This window comes from Panthera leo, chromosome A1, assembly GCF_018350215.1.
Source record: "Panthera leo isolate Ple1 chromosome A1, P.leo_Ple1_pat1.1, whole genome shotgun sequence".
NCBI lineage: Eukaryota > Metazoa > Chordata > Mammalia > Carnivora > Felidae > Panthera > Panthera leo.
This window is the reverse complement of record NC_056679.1, coordinates 147,115,414-147,133,884: the sequence shown is the minus strand read 5'-3', so window position 1 is coordinate 147,133,884 and position 18,471 is coordinate 147,115,414. Positions and strand designations below refer to the sequence as shown.

The following is an 18,471-nucleotide window of genomic DNA, read 5'->3' as shown; positions in this document are numbered from 1 at the left end:
TTTAAAATTATGTGGAAATTTCTACTTCATTGGATGGACATTTGAGAAGGGAAGAGCTGTTGTTTTAATTCAGTGAACAACTGAACCTGTAACTATGTGCTTGGGAAGAGCGGAGAATTTACCGTGTGAGTTCCAGCCACATGGGACTTTTTTGAAGGGTAGTCTGTTCAGCTTTCACAGACTTAGAGAAAAACATCTTCTAAAGTGACCCCCAGCTCCATGTAAATTAATACATTCATTCACTTAGTATATTCATTGAGTATTTTCCATGTGCCAACTGCTATTCTAGATGCTCCCTTCTCCAGGAAGCTTTCTTTAACTCCACCCCTCACCTCAGACTAAATGTGGTTCTTCTATATGTTCTTACAACATTTTGTTCTTTTCTTACCTAGCACTTGTCACAGCTTATAACTAAAGACTTTATAGGAGATCCTTTTTTAGTGGGTAAGCTGCATGAGCCTGGGGCACTCACTACCTGTTGGTTCAGTTGTATTCTCACCAGTCCTCATGACTAAATCTTTAATAAATGAAAATAGATTTGTGATTTGTTGTCATAATCAATATCCTGAATAAAAGTTCTGTTTTCTTTTTTAAAAGCTTTTATTACTTAAGTATGGTTGACCTACCGTGCAGTAGTAGGTTTAGATGCACAGCATTGTGATTTGAACAGTTCCATGCATTACACAGTGTTCACCATGAAAAGGGTGGCCACCGTCTGTCACCATATGACATTATTACAATATTACTGACTACATTCGCTGTACTTTTTATCTCCATGACTTATTTATTTTATAACTGGAAGTTTGTGCCTCTTAATCTCCTTCATCTATTTTACCCATTCCCTTACCCACTCCCCTCTAGTAACTGTCAGTTTGTTTTCTGTATGTATGAATCTGATTTTATTTATTTATTTGTTTATTTTTTCAGATATCATCTATGAGTGAAATTATATGGTGTTTGTCTTTCTCTGACTGACTTATCACTTGGCATAATACCCTCTAGGTCCATCAATGTTGTTGCAAATGACAAGATCTCATTCTTTTTTTGGCCAAGTAGTATTCCATTGTATTTGTATACCACACCTCCTTTATCCATTAATCTCTCAATGGTCACTTAGATTGCATAAGCAGTTATATTGTATGGTAAGCAATATGGTTTTCAAGATCAGCGATTCTCGATTCTCGATTCAACTGGCCACTGTCACTTTGAATACTTAGTGACAATGAAAATAAAGCAGGCTTTTAGGATTGTTGTAAAGATTATATGATGGGTGCTTAGTTACATGGTGGCTCTACCACAAGTGACTAATAAATGTAGACTCTCAAGTATTTAACAAATATTTGAGAGGTGTAGCCATGACTTTAAACAGTCTCCCAATGTCTTCTTCATCTGTTTCCATAGCAAGAGGATTAGTGGCTAAGTAATTTTTACCTCAGATAGTTTGATGCTGTATAAGATTCTGTATATTCTGTATAAAAATATGCTCGTTTAGGCTATATTTCCCAACCTCCCATTCCTCTAGCTATGGCCATGTGACTCACAAATGGCCACATGCGTATAAGCAAGTGTCACGTGGTGTTTCTGGGAACTTTCTTAAGATACAGCACACACATGCTCTCTTTATCCCTTTCTCCATTTTGGTGCTGAGAACTCAGATTGTGCCATCTTGGACAATAAGATCAAGGTTACATACAGTGGCAATAATTTAAAAGGTTCCTGGGACCCTGATGTATCGGCCCCTTATGCCTAGTCACATGTTTACGCAAGGGAGAAGCCAACTTCTTTCTTATTTAAGCTACTGTTTGGGCTTTTGTCACTCACCACTGAACCAAATCATACCTAATACAAGTCTGCAAATAACATGTTCAGTATTCGATCCAAGCAGAATATATTAATGGTGTGATAATAATATTTAAATGTTACGTATAAATGCAAAGAAATTCATTTAAAATGAGAGTTACAGAGCAGATAAGTTTTCAGATTGCTACAGTAAATGAAAGAGGCCTTTTAGGTGGATAGGCATAGTGAAAGGATTACCTTTTTGTCCAGCCTCACAAGACCTCTCACTATCCCCAAGCACAGTGGATGCTTTACCGTGTGCACTACCTCTCTTCCTGTCTCTTGAGTCTGAGATGACCTTTCAGTCCTGGTATGTGAGGTTGGGCAGGCCACTTGACCTCTCTAAGCCTTGGTTTCCTATTTCCAGTATTAATTGATATTCTCTTAATGTCTATGCCAAGGCATTTGTCCCTTCATCATTTATGATTATTCTGCTTTGTTTTGCAGTTAGTTTGTATGTCTTACTCTTTCGATTACATGTGACAGGTGCAAAAATCTTTTCTGTCCTTACATTTCCCGCTGTATATGTCATTATGTTTGTAGATTACAGACATGCGAGAAATAATGGATGAATTAAATCTGTTTAATGATTATATAGAGGCATAAATACACATGTGATAATTATCAGAAATACAGCTGGAAAAATAAGCTGCAATGACCTCATAGAAATTTGTTCCTGCCAAAGTGAAAAACGTACCTGTTTTAATTTGGTAGAAGGGAAATGCCACTTAAAGTTTGAAAATGGTGAAGTGATTTAACAAAGGAAAAAATCTATAGTTCAAGCTACAAAAAAAAAGTGCAATTTAATTCGTTACAAATGATACAATCGGTATATTTTTAAAAGATTTCCTAATTACTAACATTTGTTCAGCAAAACGTTCATTTTAAAATAATGAGGTATAAAAATATAAAATAAAATAAAATAAAATAAAATAAAATAAAATAATGAGGAATAGTCTATTTTCTTCCTCATGCATTTAATGTTTTGCTCTACAGTATTGTTTGCTAGTGGCAAAACTGTGTTTCTTTGAAAACATGTAAAAATGTTATTTTTCCATGTTATTAAGAAGTTGCTATTGCTGTGTGAGGAGTAGAATTTTTTCTGTGGTGGTTTTTGTTCTTTGTGTATTCTTCTCCTTACTTCTGAGGGAGCAGAGATGACCAAAATTCCCCCATCATCTTTCCCTGTTGGCCCATCCAGAAGACTAGAATTGTCCACTTTAGTTCTTAAGGCGAATATAAAGGACAAATGAAATAGTGCATCATGTGCATAAAAGGACCTTAAAAAGTAAAATTAAAGAAATAGAGTCTAATGTGCCTAATCAATGTGACTTAAAGAATCATTTTGTTCTTTTAATGTTTTTCCACATTTGTAAATGAAAATTCAATTTTCCTCTTCCCTGGAAAAAATAGTAAGGAGTGCAAACAATCATCAAATGCTTAAGGATGCTAGATGCATAAGGGATAACATCATCTTTAATACTCAGACAACCCTGTGCATTAGATAACACCTCATTACCATTGCGTAGGTGAAGAAATTCTGGTTACAAAGGTTGACCTCAAATATTTCAGAATTTGTCTGTTCATCAAAGTATTCAAAATGCTAAAAACAGTTTAGTGCATTCTACCTTCCATATATTATTCAAAAATAATTAGATATTTAAGTTTATTACCCATAACTCCCATAGAAATATAATGCAAATTACAACTTGATCCTTACTATATAAATACATAAACAAGTGGAAGAATGAAAACATATTGATTGCTTCCTCTAGGGTGATTTCACTATAGACTTCAATGAATCTTTTGTATCCGGTGACATTTTAAGAGAGCCTGGATTACTGCTAGTGTGTGTCTGATTTTGAATTCATATTAAAAACTTACTTTCAGCATGTCTGCAATTAGATAATCTGGTTAGCCCACTTTAACAGCTACCTTCAGGTCTAGAGTAACAATTTAATCATATGGAGAAGCAACCAACCACTGTTTGTCTATTTATACAAAATTTTGAATCATGAAGTTAAGTTCTCAAAGAAAGCCATGAAATGTAAGTCCATTTTGTTACTGTTCAAAGCATATGCTGTTGTATTCCAATAGGACAATGCAATTTAACTCCTGAAATATATTTATTTAATTTAATTTTGAAACACAGATTTAATATTGTGCTTATTTAGACTAAGAAAAGCCAGAAGAACACAAAGAATATAAAAGCTAAGTCATTACTTGATAATAGCTACTGCATCTGTGTCCCAGAGCTTTCCAGTCTCTCCATTTAGCCCTCTTATTGCTTTTTTTTTTGGTTAATTAATTCATATTGCACAATGCTAGAAAATAATATCCTGGAAAACTTGCCATCTTTTGTGCTACAGCATATGTTTGCTTTGTAGACTTTTTTCTTCAGTACATAAAATTGAAGATTATCATGGTATTCTGCTTCCCGCAAGTACTTTTTAAGCTTTTATTATGTGATATTTGGTTTTGTCTTGATGTTTCACTGATCCCATGTCAGCTTTTAAAATTTCAGGACACTTGCTGTCACTACCAACAATATCTTCATAAATGGAAAAGTGTTCCCATAGCAAAACTTGGAGATTCTTCCGTTGACATTGTTGTTATTTGCATGCTACAATAATACAATGAATTAAGAAAAATTAGAATTTAGAGGACACGTGTAGGGTTTTGGAGGGGGCAGGTAAGGCATTCTTGTCTGCCTGCTAATCCTTCACTGACCTGGATAGGAATGCTGGCATCAGGGACCTGACAGTTTTAGATAAGACTATCCTTAAAGTAATTGGGTATCCCATTTTTATTTTTGTTTATATTTATATTGTTGTCATATTGATTCACTCAGCACTGTCCTGAGTCACATTCATTTTGAAGTCCACTCAGTGAGATGGTTGAAGTACAGAAGAGCATTCATGTGAACCCAATGGAAATTCCTCCCACGTAAGAGCTATTGCCACCTACAGGAATTTAAGAAGGTCCAGTCTTGCCCTCAGCCTCTTCCTCCCCTCTCCCTTTATAGCATACTCACTGTGCCCCTGTGCTTATGCATCAAGGATTTTTTTTTCTTTTTGGTAGCACCTCACGATTCTTTGAAAAATATAGATTAGCAAAGTGACCGTATTTTCATTATTTCTGTTGTACTTTTATTGGTGCTTGCATTCCTACTTATGAACTGACATCATTTTCTCTTTTTTTCCTTTTTTCTTCTCTTAACAGCATTCGTGGTTTCTCTGTTTTTCTCCTCCTTCCCTCCCTCCCTTCCTCCCTTCCATAATTTTACTGAAACTCTTCAGAATGATGGGCTCTTTATAAACAAAGACTCCTTTAATTTTTGCCTTAGCCATACAAAGTAACCAAGAAAAAGACAAAAATCTAAAATTCAGAGCATATGAATTAAAATCAATCCTTCAGACCTTAAAACTCTACTTCTGAGGGTTTTACACTCCCTTTATATATACTATTCTGTTGAACTTAATAGACGGCTGAAGTCTTTAAACAAAATAGCCACAGTTCAGTTCACTTTTGAATGTGACGCAATGAATGTCAGAGCATATGAAGAAAGTCTAGTCACAGCAAGTACCAAGAAAGATGAGTACACTATAGTGAAAGCCTTTAGAAACAGGTGGAAATACAGAGGAAACTGTGATTCTAGGCCAGGACTGTTGGAACAGCCAACAGATTACACCCATGATGGTGTATTGCTTCTCTTGCAAGCTGTTTAGTGAAATTAGGTGTTTCAGTTTGATTGGAAGCTTTACCAGGTGCAAGGAGTCAGAAAGAGATTATAGTTTTGTGTCTATTCACATGTGCTTTTTCCCCCATCTCTTTTCAAAGAAGATGGTTAAATTAATTGAACATATGTCAAAGGCTGGCCAGCATTCAGAATAATGAAGGACAGTTGAGAAAACCACTTACTTGGAGCTTCAGAACTAAATATTTGGTTAGCTAATAAAAATTGATTAAAAAAAAACATTTAAATTCTGTTTCTTGGATGAACCCCACCTGTAAAGCATCATTGGTACTTCAGATTTTCTTTGTTTGTTTTATTTCTTTGTTTAAATAAGAATAACCAGTTATTCAAGAATAAAAACCTGGATATTAATACCTTAGGTAAACGTACTATTAATGATTTTCCTCAGTATTATCCCTTGTTTTCAGTAATTTGCCTTTCCTTGGTTTTTCAAAGCTTTTTCATGTTTTCATGGGCAAAAAAAAACCCCTCCTTTCCCAGTTCCATTTTGGCAATTATTTTTAATTAAATTACATAGTTAAAATAACAAGCACAACTTGAAAAAAACAAGTTGGAGAACAAACACCACTGACTCCTGGTTGGTGGACAGTTCAGCTGGCAAGAATGAAGGCGGTGGGCCTGACGGAGAGCAGCCCAAAGTGCCAGGATGTGTACAATAGCGAGCGTGTTTAATGGTGGGGATGAAGAATGTCAGTTGATTGCGTTGTTGGTGATAAAAATGAGGTTGTGCCAGAGAAATCTCTTATAGAACTAGGACCAGCCAGGTCAAACTATAAACTCTGCCCTGTTGGGTCTGAGTTGCTCCCCTCATGGGGAAATACCTCAGAAGCCTTCCTCCTGAGGTGCATTCGTGATACTTCCTACCAGGAGGTCTCCACAGAAGATGTTAAAGATGCATTCAATAGAATACGTTAATGAGAAAATGTGAAAGAACAGGGAGCTCCAATTCCTTGTCATTTTTAACTAGAAGCTTCTAGTGATAATGTTCCTGTGTTTTGTTTTTTGTTTTGTTTTTTTTGTTTTGATCCCTACAGGGACAGTCTTTACAATCCAAATATTTAAAACTGCCTGGGAGGCTCAAGTCCTTTCTGCTATCACCCAGATATGGTTATATCTTCTTTGTGCCTGAGGCTAACTTATATTCCAAGTTCCCATCCAAAAGCTCTTCTAGGAGGGTTGTCTTTACTGTGAACTATGAGAACATGGTTCAGTGAGGTTGATTATGAACAATATTGTGGCTAGAAAAAAAATCTCATTTACAAGTATAAAAGTTTAAATACTATCAGTGCAAAATCATTATCTGGACATTTCTTTTTTTTAATTTATTTATTTTTGAGAGAGAGAACGCCCAAGCAGGGCAGGGGCGAAGAGAGGGGGTCAGAGGATCCAGAATGGTCTCTGTGCTGACAGCAGCAAGCCTGATGTGGAAATTGAACTCATGAACTGCGAGATGATGACCTGAGGCAAAGTCAGACTCTGAACCCACTGAGCCACCCAGGTGCCCCCTGGAAGTTTCAAATAAATACCTATACTTACATACGTCCAGATACTTAGCGTTAGGAAAAAGCGCTAATTGAATATATGGTCTGTTTTTTTGTTTTTGTTTTTTTTTGTTTTTTTTTGTTTTTTGTTTGCATTACCACCAGGGGAGGAATGCTAGTACAGAAAATAAAATCTCCGTTAAGATGAAAGTATTATGAATATGACAATTTACAATTTTTAGGTGCTCTAATTTTTCCAATTACACATTTTCTTGATAATAATCATGTGAAAAATAATGTTTTTAACTCAATAAAAGGACCTCTGATGTTCAAGTGAAATACTCATTTCTTGTAATTGAAAGATGGTTATAGGGTGATGGTTCTTTATTTAAGAAATGTGTTCTTCTTTGCATAAATCCTGAATCTTAGTGGTTTAACACAACAGTTGCTCACGCAAAAGCTGCTGTGGGATGAGGCACTATCCTTGCAGTAGCGGCCTCAGCATTCAGGATGCTTTTTCCTTATGTTGGGGACCAGATGGCATGTTTGGTGGGCTCTTCTGTCTTCACCAAAACCGCATTGCAAATTTCAGGATTATGTAGCTTGATCTGTTGATTGCCCTTCATTTTTATTTTGGTAACTAAATAAATAAGAAGCCACCAAAAAAAAAAAAAAAAAAAAAGGAAATGTGTTTTTCTTTTAGTTTAAGCCGAATGTATGCATCTAATATACACTAACAGCAAATTCCTCATGTTATATTTTTAGCAATTCTAATGATGGAATGTATACAAGTCTCATCCTATCTAGCAGATCTTTTTATTAATTAATCTTTTACCTGATGCTTTTATTAGTTATATGGTAATCTATAACCTTCATTAAAAAAGAAAAGTATTTCAAAATTTCTCTTCACTTAGTCATTAATTTAAACAAAGTGCCTTATTTTATGCAATTTATGAAAACAATGGTGTATATATAATGGTTTCTATAAAATATTATTATTCAATGTCTTATATTTCTATAATATGTAATATAATATGTAATATATTTTATATATAATATATACATATTATATTTATATACATATATTACATATATAACATGTATACATATATTACAAATATATTTCTATAATATGCTATTTAATCTTTAAGTCTGCATTTTTATGTAGCAACTCACAAACTACTGCTTGTGTATATGTGCCTCAATAATCATGAAGTAAATGACCACTAAGTGTTTGATTTTTAACATGATTTTCCTTTTTAAAAAAAATTTTTAACGTTTATCTATTTTTGAGAGACAGAGCATGAGGAGGGAACGGGCAGGGGGTGAGGGGGACACAGAATCTGAAGCAGGCTCCAGGCTCTGAGCTGTCAGCCCAAAGCCCAATACAGGGCTGCAACCCACAGACCGCGAGATCGTGACCCCAGCGGAAATCAGATGCTTAACTGACTGAGCCATGCATGTGCCCCTAACATGATTTTCCTAAGAATAAGCTATGAATCAGACATTTATTTTTCTTGCTAATTGATCTTAAATTAATTAAATAAGGAGACCATTAAATTGAGTTGGCTTTTTTGTCTTAGCAGCCTACATAAGCAAACCAGAACCTAAGCCTGAAATGCCTCAAGGTTAAGAAATCGAAACCTAAAGACAACCAATCATAAACAGCTAGGTAGCCTTTCCCAAATAATACAGCTTGTTGAGCTCTTGACAATCAAATAATTTCCTTGCTTTGTTTCCACTTCTTCCCCATAAAAGTCTTGCCTCTAACACTTGTTGACAGACTACTCCTAAGCACTTCTGGATTGGTGCTCCCCCATTTGCGTTGATTTTCGTTCAAATAAACTCTTAAAATTTTTAATATGCCTCAGTTTACCTTGGCAAATGCTTCCTAAAGTTTAAGAAAGAAATTCTCCTACGCTTCCCAACCATTACAACATTGAAAAAACCGAATGCTTCTTTTTCAATTAAATAAAATTAGAAAGTAATTCCCTTTTGCAAACTGTATTAGTTTGCATTTTATGTTTGGATTATTGTTTTGTAGTGATTCCAGCCACTAGTCAGACCCACACTTGAATGTACTATGTAAGTATATCACAACTTCTGGTAACAAGCTTGAGGTAGAGAAAAACAATTAGCTATTCATAAAGCTACCCTAAAAGCCAATTGCTTACTTAATACTAGCTTTTGCCTAAATTACAACCATAAATGTTTGAAATGCGTATGTACTCTATTTTATACTAGGCAATGAGTCTCAGACAATACTTTTGTATATATGCAGTCCTGTTACATCAGATGCCCATATGTAGTCATTTTCCTTGAGAAAAGAGTAAATGGGAGGAAACAATGATTCCTTTCCCCAGTTAGGATATCATTTGCCAGCACTGATTTGAGGATGAATCTGTTAGCATTGTTACCCATTCTGCCCTTTCCTTACCATTCTTCTTCCCTTATAGAAACCCAGCCTGGTAGAGCTGATGTGTAACTGCCATTTCTCCCTTCCTATGTTGACTTAGACAAGTGAATTACTGGACAGTGCATGATATTATGGTGTATATGTGTGTTTTTAAATTTACATAAATGATATTGTGTATACTTCATTGTTCTTCACACATTCTTATGTTTTTTAGATAGCCATGGGTAAATCCAGTTCACTTCTGACTCTTAGAAGGTATGCCTGTGTATGTGTGTGCAAGAGTACACACACACGCTTGCATGCACACACACATACGTTTTAAATTTTAAATCTCTTACACCTCTAGGGATATTCACTTAAGCTGCCTTCTTTGCTAAGATAAAAAAAAATTATACAATAAATAGGTGTGTGCATTTCTTACTGAGCACTTAGGCAACAAATTTTTCAGGAAATAATACTCAGAAATAGATTGCTTAATTTTGCTAACAACGAACAGATTGAAATAACTATCCCAGTTTGTACCTTCACATCAGCAGAGGAATACTTCACCAATACTTGATATCATCTAACATTTTTGTTTTGTCACTCTGTCGGCTATAAATTACTATCTTTTTTTTTTTTAATTTGCTTTTGTTTAAGAGTGAGAGTTTAACTATCGGTATTTTATTTTCTCTGAATTGCCTTGTAATATCCTTTGCTCCATTTTCTATTGACTTCTTCATCATGTGTGTGTATGTGTTGGTAAAAACCATTATTTTAGATCAGTACTTCTCAGTTGAACGTGAAGGTCACATATTCCTTGTGGAGTCAGGGGTCCCCAAGTGCCCATTCAGGAGGTTCACAGGTCAACACTAGTTCCATAATAATTCTAAGACTTTCTTGGCCAGTTTCACTGTATTAATATTTGCACTGATGCCACAAAACAATGGTGAGTAAAACTGTTGGTGCCTTAGCACAAATCAAGACAGTAGCACCAAACTATACAAGTAGTCATTGTATCCATCTCCATCGTGCTAAAGGAAAAAAAAAAAATTTAATCAGTTCATTTAAGAATGTCCTTGATGAATCATTAATGATCATTAATTTTATTAAATGCCAATCCTTGCCATGTCTTTAATATTCTGCACAATGAAATGGAAATTACACAGAAAGCACTTCTGCTGAGTAGTGAAGTATGATGATTACCTCAAGAAAAAGCACTTGGGAGATTGTGACTTGCAAGCTGAGCTCCCCCATTTTTTTTAATCATGTTTACTTTAAGGAACAATTGACAGACACTGACTATTGATATCTGTATATTTGGCAGTATTGCTGTGAAAATGAACACAATAATCCATCAACATTAAGGGAAATAGCTGACAATATTTGTTGCTAGCGATAAAATTTGAAATTTCAAGTGAGAATTAGAATTTTGCAGAAAATATAACCACCAATGTGAGCTTGATAGCTTCTAATACAGACTTTTCTGGTAAAATTTGTGGTGTTATTAATGAATGTAATGTTTTGATATTATATAATAAATGTGTCATCATTTAGAAACTCTTCATATTTCAATGAGCCCATATTTCCCAAATGTCCAATACATGATGGTACAAAACCATGCATAGATAAAAGATCTATTCAAAGTGCAAGATAAACCTATGGATTTTAACATTATGAATATGAAAAGTTCACTGGTAGATTTCACATTCCACACTACAACTAGAATTTAAACTTTTGCTTATCAAGTTTTGATGTGGTAGCAAAGAGGAATATACATATTCTCTGGAAAGATTATTAAAATACTCCTTCCTTTTACAATTACATATCATTGGAGCCTGCATTTTCTTCATATACTTCAGCCAAAAATATTTTGTAATAGAGTAAACAGAGATGCAAATATGAGAACCTACTTGTTTTCTCTTAAGACATACTCAAGAGATTCATACAAACGTAAAATAACCTTTCAATACATTTTTGGTTTGGGACAATATAATTATTTTTTATAAAAATATATTGTTTATGTTAAAATGTAATTGGTTTATTATTGTTATTTTGAAATTAATAAGTATTTTTAAATTTGTCAGGTTTAATTTCGAATAGAATAAGTATATATATATAATATGCTATGTATATTTCTACATTATTATATATATATATATACTCTGTATATATACACATACACATATATATAATATACTATGCACATTTCTATATTATTATACACACACACACACACACACACGTCCCAAAATGCCATGTGTGAGTTTATTTGCTCTTTGAGCCCTTCAGTAATTTTTAAGAATAAAGGAATCCTGGGACATCTGGGTGGCGACAATTGAGGCAGCTCTCAGTGCAGAGGCTGCTTGGGATTCTCTCTTCCTCTCTCTGCCCCTTCCCAGCTCTCTCGCTGTCTCTCTCAAAATAAAAAAAAATTAAAGAAAAATAAAGTAAAAGAGTTTGAGACCTAAAAGTTCGAGAACTAGTATACTAAATAATCTCCTGTCAGCTTTTGACATTACAGATTTCTCCTCCCAAGCTGTCACTTTTCTATCAACTTTACCCCTAAGGTACTTGGTTGAATAGAAACCTTGAATTTTTTTTTTTTTGGAGGCAATTTCATTTCTCCCATTTCATTTTGTGCTTTTCTGGTCTTCTTCAGAACAGCTTCTTCAACTCTGAAGTCACAAAAATATGTTTCTACCTTTTCTTCCATTAGATGAATAGTGTTACTTTTCACATTTGGTCTTCAGTACATACCAATCCCACTTTGTTTTCCTCTATATAAAGAATCAATTTTCCCAACATGCCCTTTCCCCCTGACTTGTAATGCTGGCTCAAGTGTAAATATATATCCAGGCCTCTTCCTGGACCCCTGTTCCAATGCCAGTTAGGTATTTTTCTGTGTCTAAGTTAGTATCACATTATTTTTTTAATTAAATGGTTTTCCAATGTCTTAATATATGGCACATTTCCCCCTTTTTAACATCTTTTCCAAGATTACTTTAAGTATGATGGAAATTTTTCTCTGTATAATTTAAAATAAAAGTATAGATTTTTGGAATAAATTTATCATGACACAAAATAGTATCCTTTCAGATTTTGATAAAAACTGCACAGAATTTACAAACAAAATTAAGAGAACAAATGTATTATGTTGTCTCATCCATTAAAATATAAACTGGTCTTCCATTATGTCTTTTGGCTAAAATATATTTTCTACAAGGTCATATTAATTGTTTATTAATACTTTCTAGATATTTTCTAGAATCACTTAATCTCTAGATATTTTCAAATAACTTTCCCTATTGTAAATAACACCTTATTATCAATCATATGCTTTCTTTCACTGTAATTATATTTTGAATGGGTAAGACATCACGTATTTCAAGTTTCAGAAGACACAAAAGAGTATGTACAGTACTGTCAAAATTCTTCTTCCCTCTTCTTTGACCCAGCTGTTTACCTCCTGTTAGAGAAACCATTGTTAACCAGTTTTTGTTTTTGTTTTGGCTTTCAGAGACATGACAATCTTGTACAAGAAAATATGTATATGTATTCTTTGCCCTTTACAGTAGTATAAACAAAAGTATGCAGCACACATTGTTATGGTGCCAACATCTTAGTGCTCTTTCCATACAATTTCCAGATAATTGCAGATATTCTTCTTTGATAGCACACCAAAACTGGACAAGCAGTAATTTCTTAAATCCTATGCTAAAGTCTCTCTCCTTCTCTCTTTCTCGCCCTCTCCCTCTACTCCTCTCTTCTTCCCTCCTTCTTGTTCTTTTGCTTTACAACTGAAGAGTATTCCATTTTCTGGACTTTTCCATAATGAAATGACTTAGACCCCTGTTGATAGACATTTTAAATTGTTTGTAATTGTGCTCTGCATATACAGCACTGCAGGGAACAACTTTGTACCCACATCAATTTGCCTATGTGTGACTATACTTGTAGGCTGCATTCCTAGAATGAAATCTCTGAGTTTAAGAAAATGTGCATTTGTCATTTCACTTCATGTCACTAAATTCATAAAAGTCCTTCCTCAAAGACTGTCATTTATACTCCCACCAGGAATGTGCAAGCTTGCCAAGTTCTTTACACTTCAGTGAATACTGTGTAATATTGTGGGAATTATAGTATCATATAGATTTAATTTAATTTGTATTATGAGTAAGAGTAGGTATCTTTTCATATGTGTAAGATCTATATATATATTTCTTCTGAAGTCAACTAACAAAATCCTTTATACATGTTTTATCTATTGGGTTGTTTGTGTTTTGTCTGTTAATATGTCAGATCTCCTCATTTCTTTGATTAATCTATTCTTTGCTATGATGTGATTAGAAAATAGTAATTCCAGTTGTCATTTGTATTTTATTTTGCTTTTTATCTTAAAGAAATTTTTATTTTAACATTTTTAAGATTAGTGCCATGATTAGAAAGTCATTTTCATCTCTGAGATTATTTTTAATTTTATATTCTCCTCTGATCCTTTGATGGTTTGTTTGTTTGTTTTTCATTTAAGTGTTTAATTTACCTGGAATTTACTCTGGGATAAAAGGAAAAATATTGATCTAAATTTACTTACTTAACATATCTACCAAATTATCCCAGTCCAGTTGTTGAACATTCTATCTTTTCTCCACTGATTTGAAAATCACTTTTTTCATATATAAAGTTTCCTTATGTAGTGGGATCTGTTTATTGATTTTCTACTCTTTTATTGATCTGTCTTCCTACACATGTGCCAGTGTCACATTATTTTCATTATTTATATTACATTTTCAACCATTGCTGATACAGATTATATTTTGATCTGATATTAAGCAAATTTACAGAACTTTTTAATTAGTTTTTATTATTTGTTGCTTCTTCAGATTCTCAGAGTAAATTGTTACATCATCTGCCAGTGTGGGCAATCTCTCTATCCCATCCTATTGCCTTCTGGAAGGGGTTCCATAACCTGTCTTGTGTTCACTAGTTTATTCTACAGCTCTGTTTTTGGCTTGAAATCACCCCATTGGGAACATTAATTAACTTCATTTTAAACTCTTTTTAACTTTAATGATATTTTTATTCTTATTTTTATTTTTTTATGTTTATTTATTGAGAGAGAGAGAGAGCACAAGCAGGGGAGAGGCAGAGAGAAGGAGAGAGAATTGCAAGCAGGCTTCACACCATCAGCACAGAGCCTGATAGGGGCTTGAACTCACGAACTGTGAGATCATAACTTGAGCTGAGATCAAGAGTTGGTTGCTTAACTGACTGAGCCACCCAGGCACCCCTTAATTATATTTTTTAAAATCAGTATTTCAAGTTGATTCTTTTTTGTTCCAGTCTTCTATTTCTTATTTTTTTTAATGTCTATTTATTTTTGAGTCAGAGAGTGCACATGAGTGGGGAAAGGGCAGAAAGAGAGGGACACAGAGGATTCAAAGAGGGGTCTGTGAGTTGGACACTCACCCGACTGAGACACCCAGGCGCCCCTCCAGTAATATGTTTCAAAAATGTCTTTATCTTTGCAGGGATTTTTTTTTTTATTTTAAAATCTTAACCTGTCAGTTCTATTAGATTCCTTTTTTTCTAGTATGTTCTGTTCTTTTTTCTTCTTCTTCTTTGAATTATAATGCTTGCATTTCTCAGAGAGTTTGTATTAATATTTTGGCTAGTGATGTACCTGAAGGACAAGGTGAAGTCCATGCCCTAATTTCAACTACTCCAGGTGGACTGAGTTGGTACATAGAGGGTGTATAATGACAGAGCTATAATATGTACTTAAGCCTAATCTCTCTTCTCCCTGCCTCATTTGCCCCAGACACTGCTTTTATCAGGATCTCCATCACTCTGTTTTACCTCCTTAGTGAAGAGACAGGGATGTGGAGTGTAGAAGGGGAACTGCTCAGGCCTATTAGTGACCATAGGCTCCGTGTTCCAGTCTGGCCCACATTTTACCACTTCCTCCTGCTGGTAGTAGACTAGAACTGGGTAAATCGAGAAGGAACAAGAAAATGAGAGTGAGAAATGGCATATTTTAGAAAGCTCTTCCCAAGCCTCTTACCCATCACAGCCCTTGGAATTCTCTTCCGTGCATCCCAGACACAAAGACATACACGGGGACGTCAAAAGCTCTTATTACACTAAGGGCTTTTCATGGTTTTTTTGTATTAGAGTTTGATAAGTCTCAGTGCCTACTCAGCAACTTTCTACCGTGGAGTATCTCCAGTGCCGGAGAGAGCCAGTATCCCATGTTCTTTCTATCTTGTCAGGAACCCATTAAGTTTCCTTTTTACCCATGTTGAAGCTAATGGTTGGATTCATACACACACACACACACACACACACACACACACACACACACACACTCACACACACAATTTAAACATAGTAGCCCTAAATGTCTTATCAAATTCATAGCTTAGGAAGTTGTTTCCAAATTATTTCATATGCTTATTATGATTATCAGCTTTAATACATAGAGTATACCTCTTGAAGTCCAAATTCCCTAACACCAAATAGTTAAGGGTAGAAAACAAACAAACAAAGGAATGCTTTTCATTTAAATAACAACAACAAAAACTAAAAATTAACCCTAAAAGCAAAGTTCCAAAAGTTTTCTAGGTGGCAGGTGTTATTAAATTTTACATGCATTACATCATATAATCTTCATGTGTAATAATTCTATTAAAATCCCTTCACACAGGAGGAAATTAAATTTCAAAAAACTTAGACAAGTTGTCCACGATTGTATTGGTGGGAACTGACAAGAGCCAGGGTTGAAATCATCAGTCCATTTTTAGCCTCTGGCTGGCCTTTGCATGAGTTCTAGGCATTCTAGATCCAGATTATGTTTCTCAATATTTTTATTAATGCAGGGGACACTATTCACTCAGAATACCTTAGAATACATTTTTGTTTAAGGCCATGCAATCTACCTACCTCCCAGAAGAGCAACAATGTCTCTGAAACCAGATAAATAAGTGAAAATATTTCATTCTATATTTGAACATCCATCAAGCTCAGGGAGTCATTTTGGAATTCTGGAATGTAAATTTGGAATCCCCAGCAGTCTTTTGGTGTCTGGGGTGGTTCATACAAGCAGAATAAACAGAATAAGAAGCAGTTCACCTTTTAGCCAATTTTATTTTACAAAGAGACTGTAACAATATTGGAATGATATGAAAGGGGATTTCTTGCAGTGAGTTGTGTGGTGATGTTTCAAACATCATGCGATAGCCTTCTTCCAAGGCTCATTTTATTTCTGACAGCAACGTGACTCCAGGTATTAATTTGGAATGTGACCATGAGAGTGAAATCTTAGCCATCTTATACCGAGTCTCTCATTATCTGAGCTTAACAGTGCTAGGTATATGAGAACACAAAAGTCTAAAACCTAGTAAATGTTAATAATCCCAGAATCTGCATTCTATACACTTCTTATTGAATGGAAATAACACTGATATTTAATTACAAATACCTACTAAAAGTAGATACAGTGCAAGTTGTGTGCTGCTTTATCATCTGGAATACCAACTCGCTGAGATTTACACTCAGAGCTTGTAAATATTAAAGCAAATAGGAATCTTTTAAAACATCATTTTGAATGACTTAGAAACATGTGCGCAAATTTTTGGATTGTTATACTTCCACAATTTAAGCTTTAGAAAATTAGTCTACAGCTCATCAGCCAAAACTCTAGCAGAGATAATTGGGCTTTCTATAAGAGGTATAAACAAGATAATTGAAACAAGATAAAAGATAATTGAAAAGGAATGTTCAGCTATATCAAGGGTGGAATTTGGCTTCCAAAATGGGAGAAAATATGATTCAAAGTGTCCACTCTTTACGTTGTATATATTAGAAGGTGTAGACTATGAAGAGTCTCAGATTAAAGAAAAAGAAGATGATACATAAGATACTGGAAGAATGTTCCTCTTTCACAGCAATGTGCTAATTTACCTAATACACTGAAACAAAGTGTCTTTTGGAAGTTACCTATTCTTTTTATTGTATTGTATTGTATTGTATTTATTTTTAATATGAAATTTATTTTCAGATTGGTTTGCATACAACACCCAGTCTTCATCCCAACAGGTGCCCTCTTCAATGCCCATCACCTACTTTCCCCGCCCTCCCACCCCCATCAATCCTCAGTTTATTCTGTTTTTAAGAGTCTCTTATCGTTTGCCTCCTTCCCTCTCTGTAACTTTTTCCCCCTTCCCCTCCCCCATGGTCTTCTGTTAAGTTTCTCAGGATCCACACGAGTGTGAAAACATATGGTATCTGTCTTTCTCTGCCTGACTTATTTCACTTAGCATAACACTCTCCAGTTCCATCCACGTTGCTACAAAAGGCCATATTTCATTCTTTCTCATTGCCAAGTAGTATTCCATTGTGTATATAAACCACAATTTCTCTATCCATTCATCAATTAATGGACATTTAGACTCTTTCCATAATTTGGCTATTGTCTTAGTTCTCATTTTTAACTTTTTTGAATATGTAACATGAATCTATATTTAGAATATAGTGTGTGTGTGTGTGTGTGTGTGTGTGTGTGTGTGTGTGTGTAGTGATTTAAAGAGGAGCTGGTTTCCTTGTGCACATCCTCTACCATTTCAAATGTTAACTCTTAGTCACATCAGAGGGTGACAAACCCTGGTCACTTACATGAATCTGAAGATTTTCTGTTTTTCTTTGGAAAATGGGATCTGAATTATTAACTCAATATTATAGGATAATGTGATTGGTGAGAAGAGAGCTTATAGCATTCCCTCAAGAACAGTGAGGCAGTACCTTTCTACTGACTGTAAGATTTTATAGACATCATAAGGGCATTTTAAAGTGAATGGAACAATTCTTAATGTTTGCCCTGTATGTAAAAACTTTTCTTACCTTTGTCTAGCATTTATTTATACATTGAATGTCAAAAGGAGCTCCCTATTTAAATTTGAAAACAATATTAAAATTTTTATTAGATGACTGTTATTTTGCAA

At 34.5% G+C, this 18,471-nt stretch overlaps 1 protein-coding gene across 1 annotated transcript in view; it reads left to right on the top strand.

Moving 5' to 3' along the window:
• EDIL3 (EGF like repeats and discoidin domains 3) overlaps positions 1-18,471 on the top strand; it is a 320,227-nt gene that overhangs the window by 195,404 nt on the left and 106,352 nt on the right. The gene's annotated exons all lie outside the window — the stretch shown is intronic.